The following is an 8,032-nucleotide window of genomic DNA, read 5'->3' as shown; positions in this document are numbered from 1 at the left end:
GGCTTGTTAGCTCAATTGGTAGAGCGCTGCACTAGTATCGCAGAGGTCAGTGGTTTGAATCCCGTACAGGCCTGGTTTTTTTCAGGTCTGATTTTCGCTATTGCTTAAATAGCGCTATCTACTGCGAGGATCGTACATCATACGTAAAGTTATCACTAAGAGTGGACTCCCTGTTTATTGCTCTCTGAACTGATAGACAACTTGCAGCCCGGGTATATTTACATTTACGACAGGTTATCAATTGATATGTGATCTGTTATGCCAAGTATACAAAAAGCCCCTATAATGATTTTATCATATCATTTTACAGTCTGCAAATTACTTACAGTTTGCTATAAAATTACTTAATTCAAGAGCAAGGGAACTGATCAGATTCCGGCCACATGGGGATGATGGTAGCATACAACTTCAAATGATCTTATAATTAAGACTTCCCAAAAACTCAAGGAGTTGTTTCCATGTACTAGTGATAATAGTTTTTGTAACACGTGTTTTAGAATTCTGATGATATATTGAGCATGAGTAGAAACTTGTAATAAATTTTTTCATTTCTTTTTTCATTTCTGGAAACAAAAGTGTACTGGCTGAAGGAAAACTTCTCAGCCGAGGCGCATATGAAACAATGGTTTAATTTATGTCAACTTTGAGCTTCACAAGTCTTTCTTCCTCAACATCACTACTATTGGTTTGGACCATGTTGTTGAAGGCAGCGAATGTGGATTTGCTTGTGTCAATATCCCTTCATGTTTCTCTTTTAACCTGGCTGTATTTCATGAGATCACTGGCAAAGTTCTGTGTGAATTGCTTCCATTGGACATCTACAACAACTCAGACAAGCTCATCCCCAGTCAGGGTCATCATCACTATATATAGTATCGCTGTAAGTTGTTGTTCACTCTGCTTCTTTTAAAAGGAAAAAGATAGGGACTACATACGATTGCATGCGTGTGGAGTGGAGTTCTAGCAGAAATAGGGTGAGTGTTATTTGATCTTAACACGTATAAAGGTTTTTCTATATTAGCGAACTTCTAATAGATACTGACTCTACTTGTAAAGACGGCTCCTGATGATAATTACTATGAATAGGGACCTGGGTTGGTCGAGCGGATGCCACATCTTCCGCGTTTCTTTCTCACTGTTATGTTTTCTTTAGTCTCAGACTATCAGTTGGCCTTGTCAGAACAATGGGAAATACACTGCACAGTACGAGAAGAACAGTTACATCCGTATTTGCGCGAAAGGATATACTGGGGAATATTGTGAAACAGGTGAGATACAATTTTAGTGTACTTTTACTGCTTCAAACTTAACTGACGGTGTGATTTACTTCCATAGCCAGAGACTTGTTCAAAGCTGAGTTGTTCACCGCTTTCCTGCCGTTATCGTATATTTCTCAGATATTGTCGAGTGCAGTGGTTCTCTCTGGCCCTGTGACGTCAATGCAAACTGGCAGAACACTTATGGCTCCTTCAGTTGTTCCTGTAAGAGCGGATTCTTTGGAAATGGAAAAACATGTATGGTTAAAGCTTATTTGTTCTTAATCTGTTAGTCACGTTCACACTACTTAGAGTCAGTTTAATAGCTAAACTGTAACTATTTTTCTCTCAACGAGTTTTGAATACTCAATGATCTCATCTTTTAGAATTAGACTTTCGTCTACAATTAATATACTTCCTTTGTGGTCACCATAAAAAAAAAAAAAAAAAAAAAAAAAAAAAAAAATTACGGTTAATTTTTTAATAATAACACCAAGAAAAAGAGAAGGGCGAGATCATTGCAAAATTCGTTACAAGCTTGGAAAAGAATAAATAGCTATCCTTGGCGATATGGCCATCTAGAAACACATAGAAATAAGATTAAACTGTCCAAACATTGCTATCAGTAACAGAAAAGGAAAGGACTTTTCTTTCAATGTAGGCTGGGCTCTTATCGCTCGATTCTGAAACAAGAATTAAATGCGTAACGATGGTGGATGGTGGTATGACCAGCAAACTGCCACTGGAGCAACAAACAACCTCTCAGTGAACAAAGGTATGATCTCAACAGCCTTTTGGACCGTCAGCGGCAAGGAAATAAAGATCACGCGCGGTGACGACCCCAGCCACACCCCTCTGTGACAGACCATAGGTAACTGTTTGGGTGGACAGACATTCCGATCTAAAATCACAAGTTATGGCGGTTCTAGAAATGGCAAAGTCTGGTGAAGTGATCAGCGTCTAGGAAGTTGTACGGTTCAATATGGTGGACAGTACAAGTCAATGGGCGGGTCCCAACAGGCTGAGTGCAGTGGAAACATCCAAAGCGCCAACAAGATCGGCTTCTGGTGTGACTGGAGTAATGGTGATGGATCAGTGATGATGATTGGGGGAGGAGGAAGTAGCGTGCACGTGCAGATCATGGGATTGGAATCACAGAAACTGCCGCTGCTTCTTTTGCTGACATCGGAACCAGCGACACTGAATATGACTTTGGTTTTGATGGTCTAACAGGAAGCGCTCCACCCCAGTCCTACTCGTTAAACTTATGGATCCGCTAATGACCAGATGTTTATTTTTTCAAACTTAGTTTGGAACAGCAGAACTTTTGAAAGGAGGATATTACTCATTTATTTTCACATTCTGATCCAAGTTAGATGAACTTTTTGAATGTAGGAAAAATATTAAGATCTTCTCATCTTAGATCTCCATTGGCAACAAATTGCCATTTTTCTTAGCGTTTCGGCAAAAAAACAAAACAAAAACAAAAACAAAAACTGATAAGAAAACAAAGCAAGAAAAATTGTCATTGAATTTTTCGACAAATTCCTTGACCGTAGAGTTCATTTAAATCAGACTCACAACTCACCTTTTCAAGAAAAATGTGAAGTATTCATTAATGATCGGTCAGTGATGTGATTTCAAAGACAAGTTAACTGAAAACATGTTTAATATATTCATTTTTTATTTGATCGAGAAAATGCTGAGGCTCTATCGAACATTTGTTTATTTGATTGGCATGAATAAATGAATATTTACAAGAATAAATAGATCATACGATAAATGATTAAAAAGCCTAAACAGTTTACTTTGATATAAAGGGGAACTTGATATGACAAATCAAGACTGTTTCTCTTTTCATCATCACAATTCAAATTTAGTAACAATTTATGGTGATTACCTTTTATCAGTTTTTATCTCCAATAGCTCGTCTGAAGTGTTGCCCTAAAATCGAGAGTCTGGGACGGTGGGGGAACAAGTCTTAGAAATCGTTTTCTTCGGACAAATGAAAACCATCCTTGAAATTAACATTTTACCAACCGGTGGCCGTAAACATCTTGTGGTGATCTTTCTGAAGAACGCAATACCAGTTTATTAAAGGCATAATTGACTAAAAAATATGTTTTACGAAAGCATGTGTCGCCTCGACTTACAAGACTGAGATTCTCGAACTTACACCATTCGCTTTTTCTGTTTTAATGTCTAGTCATAAGTTAATTACCATGTTACTATCCTGATTTTTCGCAACACACTCTAAAATGATGGCATCAGTGAGAAAATCCATCACATAAACTTGACATGTCAACGTTTGTCAATATGTGAAAATGATATTCGTGAGCTGTGGTTAAAAGAAGTGAATATGAAAGCGATCTGCGTCAGAGGCTCAGATCCCGTACAGGCCTTATTTTCACTATTGCTTATTTTTAATGTTGAGGCTGCGAACATCGCTGTCATACTCAAATTTGATATGGTTACAAACTAACGAATCCCAAGTTGACCGAGTTGACCAACTGGAATGCCATGAAAGTCCGCGCCCTAAGCAGACTCTAATTTCTTGAAATATCAGTATGATCAAAGAAAATAATGAGACTGTAAGTTATTTTCTCTTGTTGTATGGTTAATAATTGGAGTCATTTTTCTCGAAGTCATCCGAGATTCACTTCCTCTCTTCTCCTCTGGAATATCAAATTGAGGCATCCAAACACCATCGTGTATTTTTCTGGATCAACATTATCTCTAAAACCTGCTGGTAAATTCAAATGTTTATGGAAAAAATTCAAGGAAAGCAAACTACAGCAGCCAAAATAAAAAAAAAAATTATTATTTCAACCCATAACTTTTCTTAGTTTTACGAATTTTTATTCCGGGTCTGCGATGGGAATAAATCAACTGTAATTTAAAGACTTGGGAGTTTAAAAAAGTCCCGAGCCGAGATGATGTCTTAGCATATTTTTCAAATTTTGGGCCTTATTATCTTTTTTTTTCCTTTCTATCAGTCGTGCGAGACCCTTTGTTTCACATTTGAACTGTGCAAATGTAATATGAAAGGGAAACGGGAAGCTAGATTAGCGAGCAAGATCAGGACAGGCCAGAAGTTTCTAGTCAAATTGTTTAAAATAGCAGGATTTACTCGAAGGCAAATGATGGGGCTTCTGGTTTTCTTATTCTCCTGACTCGATGGCAGAAAATCAGTTAATTGTAGTTCACTTTACATCTCGCCTGGACTTGATCTTTAAGATCTCGGTTACACAGGATACGTCGATTCCATCTTACACAGAAAGCTAGCAAATATTCATTTATTAGATTATCGCATGTGGCCTCTCTCCTTGTTCAACGTCGATAATTAAGAATTGGCCAATGGTGTTGTACTGTTTCAACTTCCAATAAAATTGACATCTGCGTCAACGATCTCACTCGGTTAATGATATGTTTTAGAAATGGCGGTCAACGAAAGTTTCTTCCTCTTACTATTTCAAGGATTCACCATCCTTTTTGCTAAAGAAGACTTGACGCATTCTCGTTCAGCGTTATTCGCCACTAAGGAAAACAAGCGCCTTAATGGTCATGTCGTCGAACAGTTTCGATCTCCCACTCAAATATCATGCAGTCTTTCATGCCTCAAAAATTCCTGGTGTACTTCAACAAACTTCGAAGAACCATCCGAAAAGGACGATAAAGGAACTTGTGAACTGAGCAAGCATGGGATCCTCGACGGAAATGCCCAGTTTTATGATCAAAAAGGCTTCACTTTCTCTATGATGCTCAAGGTATAGTTTTGTTATTGTTTTTATCCTTGTTTTTGTTTTTTATTTCTTTTTTTCTTTTTTTTTTTTTTTTTGAACACGTACAAGAAGAAAAAAGCTGTTATTTTCATTTGTGAAGGAGCATCGCAATTTCATACATATTGGTTTGAGATTTCCCTGATTTATCGAGTGGTTACATACATGCAAACAACTGCAGCTGAACAGGAAGAGGTGTACTCTATTTTGTTAATTAAATATGCCTGTTAAACGACAATACATGTTTGCCTTTTAGGGATGTCTTATGACAGGCTGTCGTAATGGTGGTTCTTGTTTGTTTCACGAGAAGAACCAAACATTTTCATGTTCCTGCACACATCCGTGGACTGGAGATGACTGTCAAATAATTGGTAAGATTGCATTTTTTTTTTTTTTTTTTTTTTGGAAAACCTTCAGAACAGGCCGAACTAATATAAGTGCTCAATGGAGCTGAACATGTAAATAGCCGCTCCTCAAGAAAAATCCAGCTGGCTGCTGCACTTAATAATAAGACAGAACTCTTTCATTCTTTGGGAAAAAATGGAATAACAACGGCTTTTCAAAAATTTCAAAGCAGGAATTGAAAGCAAAATCGGGTCTAAATACAGTCTATTTTGCTTTTCGTAAGTCATGATATAAAGACGCAAGCTAAGACTCAAGCCGTCTGTGATCATAATCTGGCATGAGAGAATGTAAATATTTTGTTTTTTCAATACGTTACAGCTTTCCATTGTTGGTAAAGGAATCTTTGTTAATTTTAAAACAAGATTTTAAGAATTAAACTTAGTAAGTCGTTTGAACAGATGTTGTGTAAAAAGGATGAGCAGCCGTTAAAAATAAAAACCGATCGGAAGAAAACTATTATTACATGTTATTACACTAGCGAGGAGGATTTATTGAACCCATGGTTGTATTGACAAGTACCGCTTTAATTTCGCCGTTTGATCCCATGACAATCAAAATTATCTCCCTCACCAATGGCAAAAGTGGTTCAAAAGCTTCAACATATTCTCCAACGCAGCTGGGAGCAAAAGCAACAAACAACGCCAATTGTTTCTCCTTGCTGACCCCTTACCGCGGCATTTAGTATTCAAGCGCTTTCTGCGCGTTATCCGATGCATAAGCTCATTCAAACCAACATAACTCAAACATCAATCCACAATATTCATTGAAGTGCATTCCATGTTCAATCGAAGCAAGACTTTTTCAAACTTTTTGGCTCCTCCACTTTTATTTTTGTTGTCTGCGGCTTTCGGTTAAAAAATTCGGCTAAATTACGGCCAACGGTTAATATGTTTTCACTGTGGTCACCAGCAAAAATGTCATTTTTACTGCCACAGTCAAGAAGGAGTGAAGAAGGGCGAAACCGTTACCAAATTCGTTGAAAGTCAGAAAAAGTAAAAAATAATTATCCTTTACGATATGCCCATTATATCCCAGAAAGACGAAGAAATAACATTAAACTTTCCAGACTTTGTTATCAAAAGCAAAAAGGTGAGGAAATGTTCTTTCATTGCAGACAAAAATGGCTGGACTCTCATCGCTCGATTCTCGAACAGCGATAGCAAGAATTGGATGCGTGGCAATGGAAAATGGTGGTATGACCAGAAAACTGCTATTGGAGCGACAAACAACCCTTCAATGAACAACGATATGATCTCAACAGGCTTTTGGTTGGTCAGCGGTAGCGAAATAAAGATCACGCGTAGTGACGATCCCAGCCACACTCCTCTGTTACAAACCACAGGTAACTGTTCGGGTGGACAAACATTCCGATCGAAAATCACAAGTTATGGCGACTTTAGAAATGGCACAGTTTGGGCCAGTAATCAGTGTCCAGGAAGTTGTACGGTTCAATATGGTGGACAGTACAAGTCAACAGATGGGTTTCAACAGGCTAAGTGCAGTGGAAACATCCAAAGTGCTGACAAGATCGGCTTCTGGTGCGACTGGGATGATGGTGATGGATCAGTGATGATGATTGGTGGAGGAGGAAGTAACTGTGAACGTGCAGATCACGGGATTGGAATCACAGAAAGAGACGCTGCAGCAGTGAGAGAGACTTTGACTTTGGTTATGAGGCTTAGGCCGGCAACGCTGTATCCCAGTCCTACTCGTTGAACTTATGGATCCGTTAAAATGACCAGGTCTTCATATTTCAAAGTAAGTTTAGAAATGAATAACTTCGTAGAAGATGAAATCTTTCATTTAAGGTCACTTTGTAATTCAAGTTAGGTGCATATTTTAAAATGGTCAGTAAGAGCGCATTTTTTCCCTCTCATAGCAAAGATAAAGCAACTTGACCATCACCTCGGTCACAATGTTTTAATGTTTAAGCATCCTATGATCTGTACAAGCAACAAATTAATTGCCATCAGAACTTTTCGAGAAAATCAAATACAGTAGAATTCATTTAAGTCAAACTTACAACTTATCGATCTTTCGAGAAACTGTGAAGTATTCATCGATGATTGTATAATGATGTCAGATATAAAACATCCAAGATATGTTTAATCAATCAATCGGTTATTTCATGGAGAAATTTATGAAGCAATATCGAGCACTACATGTTTTGTTAAATTGGTAAAAAAAAAAAAAAAAATCAATAACTAGATGAATAAAAAGCTTTGAAAAATAGAAGTAGCCTGAGGCTCCTTGACAATAGTATCCACTAAATGGTTTGAAAACTTAATATATAGTCTACTTATATTAAGTTAAGGCGAATGGTGAATGCGAGACTTTGCGAGACGGTGAGACTACCGTTTTTCTTTGCGAGCCCGAGACATTTTGACTTTTTAGATTGCGATACCGAGACTTCAAAGGGTTTTGAGTGCGAGCGCGAGACGTTCAGACTCTTAAATTGCGAGCCCCAGAGGCTATGAGAATGAGCTAGAATGAGCTTGTACAAAAGTCTCACAAAGGATCCTTTTGTTGTAAACCCTTGTACAAAACATCAGATCTAAAAATCTGTCAACAGTGAACAAATTCTATTTTTTT

General features: G+C 37.7%; 2 pseudogenes across 1 annotated transcript; both read left to right on the top strand.

Moving 5' to 3' along the window:
- The first annotated feature begins 1,688 nt into the window (after positions 1-1,688).
- Positions 1,689-2,536, top strand: LOC148740019 (uncharacterized; annotated as a pseudogene).
- A 1,920-nt stretch (positions 2,537-4,456) lies between these two features.
- On the top strand, positions 4,457-7,663 carry LOC111319364 (uncharacterized; annotated as a pseudogene). The gene is made up of 3 exons (XR_015996409.1): positions 4,457-5,023; positions 5,292-5,406; positions 6,555-7,663. The product of XR_015996409.1 is annotated as an uncharacterized LOC111319364 (transcript).
- Positions 7,664-8,032: the final 369 nt, after the last annotated feature.

This window comes from Stylophora pistillata, chromosome 2 (assembly GCF_964205215.1).
Source record: "Stylophora pistillata chromosome 2, jaStyPist1.2, whole genome shotgun sequence".
Taxonomy (NCBI): domain Eukaryota; kingdom Metazoa; phylum Cnidaria; class Anthozoa; order Scleractinia; family Pocilloporidae; genus Stylophora; species Stylophora pistillata.
The sequence above is the reverse complement of the archived record's forward strand: the minus strand, read 5'-3'. Positions and strand labels throughout refer to the sequence as shown.